General features: G+C 40.6%; 1 protein-coding gene across 2 annotated transcripts in view; it reads right to left on the bottom strand.

Annotated features, from left to right (window-relative positions):
* The window catches only part of fhit (fragile histidine triad diadenosine triphosphatase), a 439,268-nt gene that overhangs the window by 409,124 nt on the left and 13,990 nt on the right, over positions 1-16,154 (bottom strand). Inside the window, exon 2 of one of the 2 annotated variants that reach the window (XM_031277238.2) lies at positions 12,056-12,149. The exons of the other annotated variant lie outside the window; for it this stretch is intronic. The gene's annotated coding sequence lies outside the window, so the exon portion shown is untranslated. The remainder of the gene's footprint in view (positions 1-12,055; positions 12,150-16,154) is intronic. 2 annotated transcript variants of the gene reach the window in all.

Raw genomic sequence — 16,154 nt, 5'->3', positions numbered from 1 at the left:
TGACTGCTGCCATCTCGAAGTAGCAACGGTGGAACTAAGTTGTTATAAAGTTATTAAATGTCTTAGGGAGGAGGTTGAGTCAAAGTGTGAGACTTTATTGCGGCGTCTCTATGGGTCGCGCAGTGCGGAAGCAGTGTCGATAATGAGGGTAATTTTTGGCTCCATGATGGCTTCATGCGCCACTAAGCAACCCTCATAAGAATGAACGGGGCTCTACCTTGAATGCTGTATCCAGTTATTATAATATATGCATGCATAATACATGTTTGGGTAGGCTGTGGCTCAGAAGGTAGAGCGGGTCGTCCACTAATCGGAGGATCTGCAGTTCTTCCCCGGCTCCTCTAGTCCGCATGTCGAGGTCTCCTTGGGTAAGATGCTGAACCCCAATTTGCTGTGTCTTTGGTGTGCATATGCGCGTGTGACTAACTAGATTAGACCCGGTGAATGTGGCACGTAGTGTAAAGCGCTTTGAGCGGTCGGAAGACTAAAAAGGCACAACATAAATGCAAGTCCATTGCCATTCATCTATCTTTGCTGCAGTTTGAATACACGATTTAAAATTCTAAATCAGTTGGTCAGGAATGCCCACACAGTGCGTTGTGCACTGGTGCAAGGGATCTTCTGTCATTTCCTAAGTAATGGTTCTATGTCTCCTTGGCTAAAGGAGAAAGGATAGAACCAAGGGGGTAAGCTTTTCCTCGGACCGCGAACCTCCTATGGCGCCATGTTGATGCAACCAAGCCATCAGCTCCCGTTACCATTCCATTGACTGCCATTCATTTTGGCGCCACTTTGACAGCGAATAACTTTACATCTGAAACGTTTAAAAACTATTTGTCCACTGTTTATTTCTAAAGAAACACGACTATGTATAAAAGGCTCCATTACCTTGTATCTCACGTTATGGCGCCGTAGTAGACGTTTTTGTAAAAATAGGCTAACGATTGTGTCATAACCATGCGACTTACTGTCGCACAGTAGAGGAATTACCGTATAGTACAGGAGAAGCACGCAGGCAGTTTCGTCTCACATTAGCTGTTTAAGTTTAATTACCAATGTTAACTAGCATTTTAGTTAGCAATAATTAGCCTGTGCCTATGTTATCTCCTTACATATACCTACGCTCTCCGTCTCTGCAATATTCGGAATGATTGAGATTTCTCTTGGCACAGCTACCAGAAGACTTTCAGACACGTTGCTCACGGCACATTTACGTCATCTCTCTCAGTTGGAGGCTGCGAAAAATGCTTCTAATGGCCTTCGCTGGTCTCCGTCCAGAGCAACGGGATCTGTTGGTCCATTATATATATGTCAATGGATAGGACGCACTGAAAGCCCTTTACTTAGCATTTAAAGAACCCCACATCTCTTGTTAGGGTTGACACTGAGACACCTTGGGGTTAGTTCATCGAGTTAGGACGCTTCCTGATTAGAGAGCTGCTCAAATGTTTCTGAATATTTTGACATGCATGACGGATGCAGAACGATTCAGCAGTGAAGCTCCTGGACCTGTTCCAGCAGAACTCCACCCAGCATGGTTCTGGATGCAGAGTGACCTTGATCGCTGCTCCTATCTTATGAGTGATGGACTGTCAGAGCGGGACATTTCCATGGCTGAGGGCAAGCATGCTGCTTCTGACTAAGATTTACATTATTCTGTAACACTGAGCCACTGGCCTTATCCTTAGGACCCTTCTTGCGTCAGTCAAGTCATGAAGCTATGCTTGCACCGCTTGTGTCTGCGAACACATTACACATAAGCAAGCAGCAGTACGGATGACTAAGCAGTTGGGGAAATTTCTGAAGATAAGTAAGTACATCATCAAAGTCGGTTTGCAAGGACTGGCTGTACAGTACAGTTCCTATTAATCAGAATTCTCTTTCAACTTGGGCATTTGAGAATGGAAAAAAAGAAAAAACTGCATCCACATCATCCAAGTGCAACAAGCATGCATGTTTTTTTCCATTTAAGTACATAGAAAGATACATAATGGAGACTTTTCCACATTAGATACAAGTGAAATGATGTTCCATATGCATTGTGAAACCAGGATCAGGTGATATTAAAGAAGAAATGGGTTTTTAAACAGAGAACTTTTATCTTCCCTCAGTCTTTTAGGTCACAAACTGACAGCCTTATATCACTACTATCCATGCAACCATTAGAGTGACACATTCAGAACCCCAGATCTAATCCCCATTCATAGTAATCCAATTAAAATATCTAAATAGCATTTTTCTTTTTTATATGTGACCAAGTTAAATTAATGAGTACATTCTAATACATGCAGTTTGACAGGCTCTGCTGCATTTATGGCCTCTGGTTATGGAAACTGACATTACATGAGGGAATCTGGCATTTACTGCGGCTAATATTTGCTATCTTTGTTCAGTGCAGCATGCACAGATCCACCAGCTGGGAGTCATAATGCACAGAAATGATAAGACAGCTGAAATCATCTGAAATAAAGTCACCCATAAAACTAAAAGAAGATGTGTGTTTGTTTTGTGTTTAACTGAGACAAATATCAAACTGGATTGCGTCTGTCTCAAGAAATTAAAGGAGACTTGTCCCTAATTTGCTCTATGAGTTAGGCCTGGGCCATCAAATGTGGTACACCATTTATTAAATATTGGCCTACATTTTCCCCTCTAATTCTCTTAAAGGAACAGTCCAGCATTTAGAGGAATGCTCTTATCCAGAGTCAGATTAGACAACCATAGCTACCACTACTTACATGTCATAGCTTGTGTATTTAACATGTAGAAATTCTAGATGTCTTCTACATGAAACTATCTTAAAATGTAAGTAAATAAATAAATAAATAAATATATATATAAATAAATAATATATATATATATATATATAAATAAATAATATATATATATATATATATATATATATATATTTATTTATTTATTTATTATATATATTATATATATATATACACACACACACACACAGTATATAACTGGCAACTGCTATTGGATTTTTAGTGCCAGTTAACGGAAAATGACTTAAGTGGATGGATGTGTTACCTACCATCAAGAGGTCCGCTACATTGTAACTGTAGCTAGTGAAGCTACAAGCTTTTCAGGAAAAGTAGCTTAACATTATGAGGCTATTCCACATCATGAAACATATACTGTTAAGTAATATAATAAACAGATCTTCATTATTGGTTGGCCCCACCTGCTGCTATGTTTCAGTTAGGAGTAAAACTACTGATTGGTTAGGAACAAAGATCAGCTAATATAAGCACAGTGTCAGGCTGGATGAATGGAGTGAAATTAAATGGCCATTCAGTCTGATTGTCAAGCATAGCCAACTTCCCCAATGTTTTGAGTGGTCCTTTAAAGCCTTTGTGTACAATTGGACAGTTAGTATATTAAAAAAGGTAGCATCTGCTTAGTTTTACTGTGAAACTGAGACGGTGGCTCAGTAAAGACAGAGATCTCTTGACTTCAGTCATACCTGCTTTAAGAGCTAGGCCAGATCTTGTTAAGCCTGAGGCGAGGCAGCTGACAAAAACAAGCAGCCGTTGATTACTGTACTGACACTCAGTCTCTAATCTGCCTCTCTATGCATTTTATACATTTTCTTTTACCAAACACATTTACATAACTTTTATGGAGATTTGCACATATAATAGAGTGACTGCAGAATGACAGCAACTATGAAGTTACTTTTCCCTTTTTTTCCATCTCCATCCACTTTATCATCTTTTTGCAGCTCCTAATTTGTGAGTAATCAGTTCCCTTTACACTGCGCACTCCCCTTCACTGAGTACGTTTACATGCACACAAAGATTCCACTATTACTCCGACTATGACAGTGGCAATATTTGTTAAAAGGCAAATAATTTGTCAAACCATTTTTAATTAACTATTGTGGTGCTGCGGAGACAAATCATATCCTACAGACTAAAGAAGGAAAGCTTTCTTTGGTACAGATCCTCGCATAAGTCACATTATATTCATTTACAATTTTTTTTAAATTTGAATATTTTTATAATGAAAATGACAATAATGATGGAAAAATGATTATTTCCTTACAATATCATGAATCATATCGCAATTGCAATATTAGTCAAAATAAACCCAGGTAGATAGTTTGCTCATATTGTGCAGCCCTGCAATTTACTGAGGTCATATCACCAGAGACATAATTCCTCATCAACGTCTCTGCCAACTGTATGCAATGATGCGCTCACCAAGCTGGAAACATCTGCAGAGGTTAGAGCCTGGGTCTCCACACTTCATCACATTACAGCATGCTCTTTTAAATTAAATGAGAAAGCACAAAAGCAAATGTAACGCTTAATTTAGTTTATGCCAACAATGAAACCAGCCCATAGATGTTTAACTATTATTTCCCACTATACCATGGTCTGGGTGAATACTTGATTCTGATTGGCTGAATGGGTGTCAATTAAAAGGGGATATAGGACACCTTCTAAGTAGGTCCAGTGAAACTGTCGGTTTACCGTTTCAAATTAATGTGCTACATTTATAGAAAAATAATGATCTGAATATCTTATTTCCTTATTTCTTATAAACACTGAGTGTAGCGTTAGTACTTCAGTGCCAATCCTCTGAACACCACCGGATGGTGCTAACACACACACTAAAAGAAGTTACACTGCCCCTCTGACTTTGTTTCACGGCGATCATCTCCCGTCCCGTTCTCTGTTCAGCTCGCTACTTCAGGCTGCGGCTGACAGTACACATGGCGGATCATTTTTTCCTAAAAGTCTTAATATTGTTTCGGGGACAATGACATGGCTGGATACCTAGCTTGTCTTCTTGTTTAAACATACTGTCAAATTACGTTTACTGACTGTCAACCGTACACATTTGTTATTGACTTTGAATCTTGGTAGCATAACGTTAGCTTTCTCAGCTGTAGGGTTCTATGAGCTAAGCAGACTTTAGTCTCGCATTGCCAGAGCTTCCTCCACAGTGCTGCGGACTATCTACCTACCTGGAGCAGTGAACGTTTGCGCTGCAGAATGATTGTTCCAGGTATTGAAACCTTGCCATATACTAGGTTAAAACGTAGTAGAATGGCTAGACCTAGGACTGTGACGGTATAGATTTTTTTTCTTACCGCGGTGAAGTAGTAACGTATCACCAAGGTATGGCGGTTAAACGCAACCCCGTTACGAGAGAAGACTAAGTTAGTGCGAGAATGGCAGGGTGCTAGTTGGAACCAATTACCTTCAGGATCCGTGCTAGGCTAAGCTACCGGTGGAGCCGTCAGATAGAGTTACAACACGCACAGAGATGAGAAGGGTATGTATGGACTTATCTAACTTTGGGGGTTACGGTGAATAAGCTAAAGTCCCAATAAGTCGGCGTGTTCCTTTAAGTGAGTGACGTCAGTGCCTGAACAATAAAAACAACAAGCTTCTCAAGATACAGTGGCTTTATCTGTTAATACTGCCGGTAAAGTGAATGGCGTTACCCCCGAAAAAGCATGGGCTTAAACCTTACAAATGTTGCAGCACGCGTTTCCATTTCAGCTTGATGTTAGAGTCTTTACTGCGTTTTGCGGTCATTTACAGTTGAGCTGCTTTCTCGCAACAAAAAAGTTAATAGCTTTTCCGAACTGCCACGGACAAAGGCGAGGGTGTACAGCGGACCGTCAAAGAGAGGGGCAGACACAATATTCTTTAAATATGTCTAAGTCTCTCTTGAAAGACATTAATGGTCTTCCACTCGATTGTAAATGTGAAAAGTGAGAAAAATATATGCTTAAGAGATTGGGGAAGCTAGAGAGAGAAGTTCAAACTCTGGCTCCTTCCTCACCACCGTACAGCTGGCGAATCACAGCGTGAAGTGGGTGTGTGAAAGTCACATCATCGGTTTGGGAAGGTCACAGAAATTGTCGGATGCAGGCCCCCCCTATTCAACATGGGAAATCTGTTGGGGGGAGGGTTTCCATAGCTCTACTGCCATCTGACAAGCACTTGTGATGAAGCATACCGACAGCTTTACTTTCAGCCTTAGTAGATAAAGGACGTGCAACTTAAAATGTTATGACTTAAAGACGGCGCTGGATATAAATTATGGGAGGTACAGATACTGTCTAATTTGCATATACAGTACATTTGTAATTCCTAAGGATATTAGGCACCACGCCGTTACTTTTCTTTCTCAAAGTATAAAGGATCAACTACTTACTGCATTGGTACAACATTGACATTGGCCAATGGGCTGCTCTGCCAGCTGGGAAAATAAATGTGGAATGCTTGTGGGACGTGTTGTCACAGTTCATATGACAACCTGATTATTCATTTTCGGGGATTAAATGCTTTTCCTGGGCAGCCCATTGTTTTCCAGGACATTTTAGGCAACTATGTGATTTTTCAGGACATATGTATGACTGGTAAGCTGTATCAAAGAACTACATTTTGAGAAATCTCCCCCACAGAAAATTCCAACTTCCCTTCCCCCTCTCCCCCACCATATTTCAGGTTATCTTCCTGTACGACATTGTCGTCATTGGGCGATCCCTTATTGTAAAATATTTCCATGGCCATACAGAAACAAATGGAGTGAGCAGAAGCTAACTAGTTAATGTGGGCTTTGGTTTTCAGATGGATTAAAAAGGCACAAGCTACAGTGGAGAGAAATGACGATCCTCTGCTGGGATCTGCAGACAGGCAACTGTTATGTCCTTCTTCTTCCCCATTCGGCAAATCGCTGACATTGACGTACACTAAGCTCCCGCCAAGAGACGTGAGCCCCCGCCACAGCAACACTTACAGGATAGAATCAGCTGAAGGGCATCACAAATAAGCATGTTACTGTATATTCAAAAGATCTGACTTATTGCTTTATACCCTTTTATATTGCATTTGATGCATGGGATCCAAAAGGTCATCAATGACTGACTTATCTCCATCAATTTTTATACAACACTGCATATATATATATATATATATACATACACACACACAATGCTGCTCATAAGTATTCATACCCATGGTCAAGTTGACTAAAAAGAGGAATAAAAAAATCATCTTTTGGAAATTGATCTTAATGCCTTAAAGAAATGAGGAAAAATCCAACCTTTTAAGGACACCAATTTTTTTTGTGAATTAATAATGTACTGTAAATAAATAAATGTTCTTCCTTAAAATACAGGGGCCATCATTATACATACCCCTATGTTAAATTCCCATTAGAGGCAGGAAGATTTTTATTTTTAAAGGCCAGTTATTTCATGGATCCAGGATACTATGCATCCTGATAAAGTTCCCTTGGCCTTTGGAATTAAAATAGCCCCACATCATCACATACCCTTCACCATACCTAGAGATTGGCATGGTTTTATTTCAGTTAGCCTAATAGCTGGTTTGATTTGCATTGATATGGATCTTCTTCTTCCTGCTCTCAGCGAAGGCGGTCGCTTTTCTTCTCCCTCTCCCTCCCAGGCCTACCCTGCTTGCTATCTTGTCTCGTCTTGTCTGTTGTTAACTTTTTAGAGACTCTCCCTGCAAGGCTCTACAAATACCTAAAATAATGGAATTGATTAACTGGTCTCTCAGCGCAATTGACACTGTATTCTCGAGGAGGAGCACTGGTACGGGTGAGCCAGCATGTCCTGACGGAACGTTTGCTGCGAGGTATAAGATGGACGGCTGGGAGAAATGGCGTGTTGTGTGTCTCTCTGCTCTTTCCGTGGAGGACGTTGAGGATATTTACCTATTCGGAACTCTGGACTGCTGCTGATTGGAGGATGCTTCGCCCTGGTTTATCGAGAAATTAAAAAGACTTTGGTAGCTGTCCAAAGCCCAAGGAAGCTGCCTGGCCTGACTGAAGCTGTTGAAAAAGCGATTATCAGTGCGCAAACTGGGACTATTAATCTGAGACACTAGTGGGGCTGCCGGGCTGTGCGTTTCTCAGCAGGCAAACCCCCCCCACCCTACCCTATCCCCAGTCCCACGCCTTCGCCGCTAAATGTGCAACTGTACATTTATGTTATGTTATGTTGTGCAGCAGTGCAAATGTACTGTTTGTGTGCTTACGTGCTGAGGTGTTTTTTTCCTGTTCCCACACTGTTCTTATCTTTATGAGGATAGTCTGAGAGTTACTTTTTTTTCCCTCTCTTCTCCTTCATGTCAAGCTGTATCTGTCCCTGCTATGTTATGTTATGTATGTGATTATTATTATTATTCAGTCAACTAATAAGCAAAATACCAGTGCAGCAGTGCAAAAGTACTGTTTGCGTGCTTTAAATGTGCAACTGTACATTTATGTTTGTCCCTGCGAGAGTTGTGTTGAATGTTTTGGATGTAAAGCGCTTTGAGCTGCACTCTGTGTATGAAAGGCACTATACAAATAAAGCTTATTATTATTATTATTATTATTATTATTATTATTATTATTATTATTATTATTATAATTATGGCCCCTGTATTTTAAGGAAGAACATTTATTTATTTACAATACATTATTCATTCACAAAACAAATTGGTGTCCTTAAAAGGTCGGATTTTTCCTCTTTTTTTAATTAAGGCATTAAGATCAATTTCCAAAAGATGATTTTTTTATTCCTTTTTTTAGTCAACTTTAGCATGGGTATGAATACTTATGACCAGCACTGTGTGTGTATATATATATATATATATATATATATATATATATATATATATATATATATATATATATATATATATATATAAATAAATAAAATACATGACTGAAAGCATACAGTGCCTTTCAAGCAGTCCACAAGTTTGAGGGTTCAGTTTTACTTAATGTTTATACAGGTAGAGCGCACACTTGACAGAATGTCCTGACTAGAATACTATGGTATTGCCCAGCCAAGGCCAATGAGAAGAAAGCTACCAAACAGCACTGTTCAAAATGAACCCCCTTTTCATTTTACATTTGTAAATTATGGGTGAAATCTCTTTTATAGCCTACTTCAGAATATCAAAAATCGGAAACACTTTATTTGAAGCTGTGTGCATAAGACTGACATGACACCGTCATAACCACGACATGACACACATCATGCTGCTGATTTCTTTTTTTCCTTATGTTACGACCTTGTCTTTTGAGTAGCTGTTTTGTTGCCCTATCAGTTTATTGTCTTTTGAGTGCTGAGTTGCTAGAGGAACATTCGGGGGGGGGTGTCAGGGAGATTCATGGTGAGATGATGACGGAGATCCATTGAGAAGTTTGGGGAAGCAGAGGCGGTGGGGGGGGGCCTCAGACAGGACCAACGCTACACCACAGACACTGTCAGGTAAGAGTGATAGTTTGAGCAAATACAACAAAAGGTTATTTTTTTTTATAAAAGTTACCAGCGGTAGCTTAAAAGACCAAATGGATGCCTTGGGTTCATTAGAAACCAGTCACTGGAGTGTTTAGATATTTGACTTTCCTACATAGCTTTTACTAAAGATTGATTTTCTTTTTACTTGTCAAGATAAAAACATAATTGACATTAGTCTATTATTGATAATCACTTGGTAGTACCAGCCCAGGACATTTGTATGTCACCTGATTGTGAATTGTTGTCCCAGAGCTGCGAAGCTTGGTGCAGCAAACCACTCACTTTTCATCCAAAATGAATGAATGGAGGCAGAATCAGACACTTAGTGGATGGTGGGGCTTGAGTCTGAAGCACTGTGAGCAAATACTGATGAATGAGCCGTTTGCTTGCACACAGCCCACAGCGGTTTGTTTGCAACACAGTTGATTTGCATTCGTTTAGTACTGAGGGTGAATACTCCAATTTAAAAAAAATGCTGGTGGGTTTGCATGTTTTAATGACAAATTGTGTTCACTTCACATTAATGTCAACCATTTTGAAAAAGTGATTAAAAAATAAATAAAGTTTTTTTTTGACAAAGTCATGTTATGTGCTGTGTACTAATGCAGCAGTGACTGTTTTGAAAGTCGTTGTTAATGCTATTTTAAAAGGGTCATTTTTTTATTTATTTTTTTTAACCTGCACCCTATTTTCCCATGCATTGGTGTCGAAGTTACTAATGTGATCAAGAATCTTTGAAATGCTTCCAGTGCTGATAACCGGCAGCCGTGAACCGGGCTGCAATGTAACCCTACAGGACAAATGTGTGACAAAGCGTCGGTTTCTGTCAACTAAAAGTGCTTTTTTTGCCGCTGACAGGCTCGTAAGGCTCGCAAGTGTCTGACGACATTATGGAAAGGATCCTTACAGAGATAGACCTTTTTTGTTAAAGAGTAAGATCCTTTTTGTTTAACTTGAAACAGCCTAGAAATCACCATCGCCAAACCCACCAGACTCCATGTAAATAATCAGTACTTGTACTTTTAGCGTGTATAGAGCCAGCATATTTCCACATGTAAATGGGTGAATTAAGGGTTTATTTCAACCAAACCAGAGTGGTGATTGTTGGAACAGTGGAAAAAACGAACCAAGACGGCTTTTGATAGTTTTATTTTGTTTCTGTCGACTTTAAATAAAGTGTATTCTACCCTGTAGTTTTTTGTCTTTTTTTTTTTTTAAATGGAGTCAGCTTGTTTCACCGCGGCCGACTGCAGCGGTGTTGCTAGATACTGGACCAATTTCCAAGGGCGATTCTAGGATCAGACCTTCAGGGGGGCTCAGCCCCTAATGAGAACGTGACACGGTGCCTTGCAAAAGTGTTAACCCCCCCCGCTAAATCAGTAATTTCATTAGCTGATAATCTCTGAGCTAGCTACTGAACAATTACTACACAACACTATTAACACTATGATGGAACTAAACCTGACACTTTATAAGTCACAGTAATAACGACCAATTTTACACAATGTTCTAACATTCTGCAATTTTAGTTTGTTACGTTTTAGTTTGGGTTCTAATCTGCACCGTGAAATGACCAACTTCTTCTCTGGGGACTACCAACGTTAAACTTCACAACCGTCTCCTGCTCTCCCTTTGACAGATTAGATAGATGCCCCGTTTACACGTACATGGTTATTTTGAAAAACGGAGACATTTCCCTTCGTTTGTGCCCTTCGTTTACACGTAAACAGAGGATTCGCCTCTGAAAATGAGTCTTTCTAAAACCTCTGGCCAGAGTGGAGATTTTGGAAAACTTTGTTTGCACGTTTGCATGTAAACTGAAACAAACAGAGGTTTAGGCAGCCAAGAGAGAGAAAGAGGAAGTGATTCGTTGCCGTTGTTGCTATTTTCGGGATTCTGATTGGCTAACGTGGGCTTGAGCTTCTTGTTACACTGCCACCTACAGGTGTGGCATGCTCATGACGGCATTGACGGCATATATACACGGGTACGTGTAAACAAACACTTTTCTGAAAACTGACAGCTGTGCATGATTTTATTTTTGAAAACGGAGAGGCTGAAATGTCCGTTTATGAAAATAGCCGACCACGTGTAAACGTAGCAATAGACTCAGCCAAAGGCAGGAGTCTGGCACAACCACTTCTGATTGGCCAACACTACTTTCTGTTGACCCTTTCCTTGACTGGGTTACAGGTGCATAGCATTGGCTACAGACACACTGGATAATAAACCTGTTTCAAGCCCTTTGAACCTGTAATTGTTTGTCCTCTGTCACAAACAGACACGTTCGCAAACTCTAACTTGAAGCACTAAGATTGATTTAAAAAAATAAATAAAACAATATATATATATTTATTATTATTATTATTATTATTATTATAATATTTAGGGGGGCTGAGATGAAATTTAGTGGGGCTTGAGCCCCCCTAAAAAGGGTCTAAAATCGCCAATGCCAATTTCAAAGATTGTTTGATCGTGTGATCAGTCACCAAAATAGGGTCCAGGGTGAAAAGAAACTTAGTTACCCTAATTTAAGAATGCTATATCTGTCAAACCAGATTGATTTTAAAAATGAAATGACCAGTAAACAATCACTGCCATAAAGCTAGAAAATCTGTTGGAGTGTGTTGGAGCAGTGTTGTCACGTGTACACAATCCGTAACTATTTGGCTAAAACATTTAAAACTACTACAATCACAAATCACAAGTACTTTTTGGTTCGGCACCGATAGACACAAAGTGTGCTAGCTGTGTGTTCCTAACCTGTAAAGGATCACTTCTCGGTGCTGCAGTGGGCTGCTTGTGCCCGTGGCAGAGAAAGGAAGAAAGTAAGAATGGGCTGCTCGGCTCTCTTTGCCTGTGGGAGGAGAAAGCAGGATGGATGTGATTTTGATGTAAAGGTGGGAGCCACCGAGGGGTTGAGGTGGAGCATTGATATGCAGCCTGAGGTCCGGCAGAGCCCCGTTCTCCACACCTCGACGCTGACCTTACGACCTCGCCGTGGAAATCGTTTGGCAGCGGCTCTGACCTCTGGCCGTATGCACGGAAACGGCTGAATCACAACAGAGGAATCTTTCCCCAATATAGCCACTCAACAACTTCCTGCTGCTCCCATTTACATGCAGCATCAAGGACTCGCCAGACAGCCAGAAGAACCCTGACAACATGTGGGGTTAAATCTGTGTTCATTAGGGGTGACCCCGAACACCAGGGGTGATCGAATATTCAATGCTTCCATGGAAAGGGCCTGATTCCACTACCAGTCTCACAGTCAAATCTTTGCAGAGGCGTAAAGCCCAGTTCAGAACTAAAGATTCTGGACAAGACGAGTGTAAACTTGCAGCTACTTGCAACAGGCCGGTGTGCGGCGTTCTGAAAGCTGCCAGTTTACACCAATGAGATAAGACGGTGTATCATCTGCATAGCAACGACTCTTTTTACTTTGTACACTTGTAAATACAGCAGGCCTGCTCGGTTCTTTCGGGGAATGATTGGAAAGATTTACAAAGAATAGGTTTACGGATTTACTCTCTAACTGGGACGTTTTGGGAACAACTGGTGGGATTTCTGTAGAAACAAGTTTTGGAAGGTAGCGCTGGTGTGCTGACAAAAGCTAACATTTTCATTTATAGTATGCATCTAAACTTTTATTTCTTTCACAAATCTACTGTATAGGGCTTATGTAAAGCCCAATAAATATGACCTTGTAACATCTAATAGTAATCAATAATTTCCATCTCAAGCACAAACAGGTGGCAGTCTATCGAGTGGATTGGATAACAAATCAATTATATATCTCTATTCTAACAACAAAAAACATACATCTGCGTATATGAGTTCTTTTGTTACCAATTGACTAATGGACAGAATAAAACCTGCCCTAAGATACAATCCTAAAACCAACCAATGAATCCGTTTTATTTTTAAAAGAAAAGAAACAAACATTGAAAAAACAAACATTGACAACATTGAAATTCACATTGAATTTCATTGAATTCATTCATTCATTGAAACAAGACAGACTGTTCAGAATATGATCTCATATTGTACTAAAATAGTTCACCGAAACGTGTTTCTGAAAACATTTTAAGCGAGAAATAGACCATGCAGTTTCTGAATCTGTCTTCATTTCAGATCGACAAAGGTCAGTTTAAAAGATTTGTCAGATTTTGAGAGACTCTAGTCACGCTCATTCCGCTCCCCGTTTCCGGGTTAGCACTCTACCAATCAGATGGGTCATTTGAGTCAGACTGCCGGCAGTGCCCGTCCCGCCGATTATACATGTCAAATCGGCCAAAATGTAGGACGACGGCCCCTCGGACGGACGACGGCACGGAACACACCGAACAGACTCGAGTCACTGATCTCGCCAGACTGTCCGACGGCCGATTATCGGCTCAGTGTGTCCACACCTTAAGACTCGAAAGGGGAGAGAGAGGGGGAATGACATGCAGCAAACGGCCGCAGGTCGTAGTTGAACCCACGGCCGCTGCATCGAGGACTGAGCCTCTTTATATGGGCGCGCGCGCTCTACCAGGTGAGCTGCCCAGGCGCCCCCAATTCAAATGTCTTTTTATTTGAATTAGAAACCAATTGACTTCCGAAACGCAACACAAGCTCGAAGACATTTCACATTTAAGTCTTATCGGCATAAAACATTGTGACTAAAACGTAAAACTGCTGCTGAACTGTGGCCCTAAACAATATATTTTCTCCACATCTGACCTATGAAGTCAACTTTGAAGCATTGTTTTGGGTGATAATAAAATATTTAAAAAAAAATCTCCTCAGAGAAGTTGCGTGCTGCCGTGTGCACTTGTTCAGAGAGGCTATCGTTACGTTAGCTAGTTGCTGGTGTTCTTGCCGTGGGATTAACTGTACTAATAAAACCGTTGAAACACCGCGGCCACGCTGCTGTGAAAGCTCCCCGAACGTCATTTATCTGATTGTTACCCCTCTCAGTGGCAGCTCCTCCACTCATATCTTTATAACGGAGCTAACCACTAACCGGAGCTAACCACTAATCAGAGCTAACCGCTAATCAGAGCTAATCGTTGCCAACCGAGCCTTGAGTTCTGTGTGCCTGTATCCATTAACTGCATGTATAGACTCAAGCCCGAATAAAACCCTTAATTTTATTAAAATGGCTGTAAAAGTTTTAAACTACAACTCAGAGTTGTTTGAATGACAGAAATCAGCTCAAGGTACAGTGTAGCGTTAGCATGCTAGTTGATGCTTTCTCTACGGAGTGCAGACTGATTGCTCTCGTGAGTCATGTGACCAAATCGCAGCCTTTGCGATTAGGAAATCGCGTTTTAACATATCGCGATATTATCGAAAATGCAATTAATCGTTCAGCCCTACTAGATTCCAAGTATAATGTGTGTAAATGGGATGGCGTGTAGTGTTGGTCTGGGGCTGAAGGCAGCTTCTACACAGCACGCTTCTCCCAACGTCAAACAGGATAACATATGTATGTCAGGGGACAGAAATGACGCGCGACCATGCAATACCAATACGTCTGCATGTCGGACGAGCTGGGGAGAATACAGTGCTTGGAGAGAGGGACACGGCTCTATTGAATTATACATGAAGCAGACGGAACCAAATCGACTGTGCGAGCCATTGTTGTGGCATGAATAAATGGTGCATAATTGATACAGGCTCTCTTACATTGTGCGTCCCTGTTCGCAAAATCTCCATGTGGAGTTATGATGCAAAGCAGGTCAGGGGATCTGAGGGATACAGTGTCACTGATCTAATGATGCACACCGTTAATGCTTTATGCTAATATGCAACGCTGGCTCCAACGGGCTTTCATGTATCAATGCAAATTACCACTGGTACAAACGACGAGAAAAGATGCCGTTCCCTTTAAGCCAGGGGATATTTGCACGTGATATCAGCTCCCTTTGAGCGTTACACTCTTAGAGTGTCAAAACTGGACTCACAACACGTATTTCCACATCACATCTTAATATTTTTGGACAATTATGTACATTACTTGGTGCAGTAATTTATCAGTTACATGTGCAATATCTGGTATTTATTCACTGCTGCTACTTATATTCACACTGCACTTTATTTATGTATGTTTTGTTGACACTGTACTTCATTTATGTTCATATTGCACTACATTAGAATGTGTGGAATCCATTGTTTTAGAAACAATCTTTTTAACCTAATCTCACTTTACTTCTACTTAAAGGGTAATTTTGTTGTTTTTTTTAAACCTGGACCCTATTTTCCTACGTTTGTGTGTGTAAGTGACTGATTGGAACAACAATCTCGGAAATTGGTCAGTATTAGGCGTGAAAGCTGTAACTAGCAGCCAAACACCGGACTGCAATGTAACCCTATAGAGCAAATGTGTATCGTCAATTTCCGTCCACTAAAAGTGCTGTTTTTGCCGCTGACATGCTCAGATTAGGGACTGTTAGTTTTTTATTAAAAAGGGGCTACCGGAGGAGTTTTGGGATCTTTAGTCAAAACAGACTTGACCCTCCCTTCGCCAGGAATACATTTTTCTATGACCCTCCAAAATGATTGGGAAAAAAGGCATGAGCCTCGCCATCAATTTATTGATGCCTTCTGTACTGGTTTGCGCTTGGCAAAGATGTCCAGATAGACACAGTTTTTTTTTTTTTACAACTTTGACATACATGACTTAACCTCTGCTTTCTCATCTTACACATCACACTCCACTGTTATGGCGGCCATTTTAGTAGATTTACTCACTAACATTGTGGAAACGCAATGAGCATGGAAACTAAATGCAAACTTGCTGCATTACTTCAAATACTAAGTTACCCCTCTAGTAAACTAGTATTCACATGACATAAAACAATAAAACATTGTAATG

This window comes from Sander lucioperca, chromosome 6 (genome assembly GCF_008315115.2).
Source record: "Sander lucioperca isolate FBNREF2018 chromosome 6, SLUC_FBN_1.2, whole genome shotgun sequence".
Classification (NCBI taxonomy): domain Eukaryota; kingdom Metazoa; phylum Chordata; class Actinopteri; order Perciformes; family Percidae; genus Sander; species Sander lucioperca.
The sequence above is the reverse complement of the archived record's forward strand: the minus strand, read 5'-3'. Positions and strand labels throughout refer to the sequence as shown.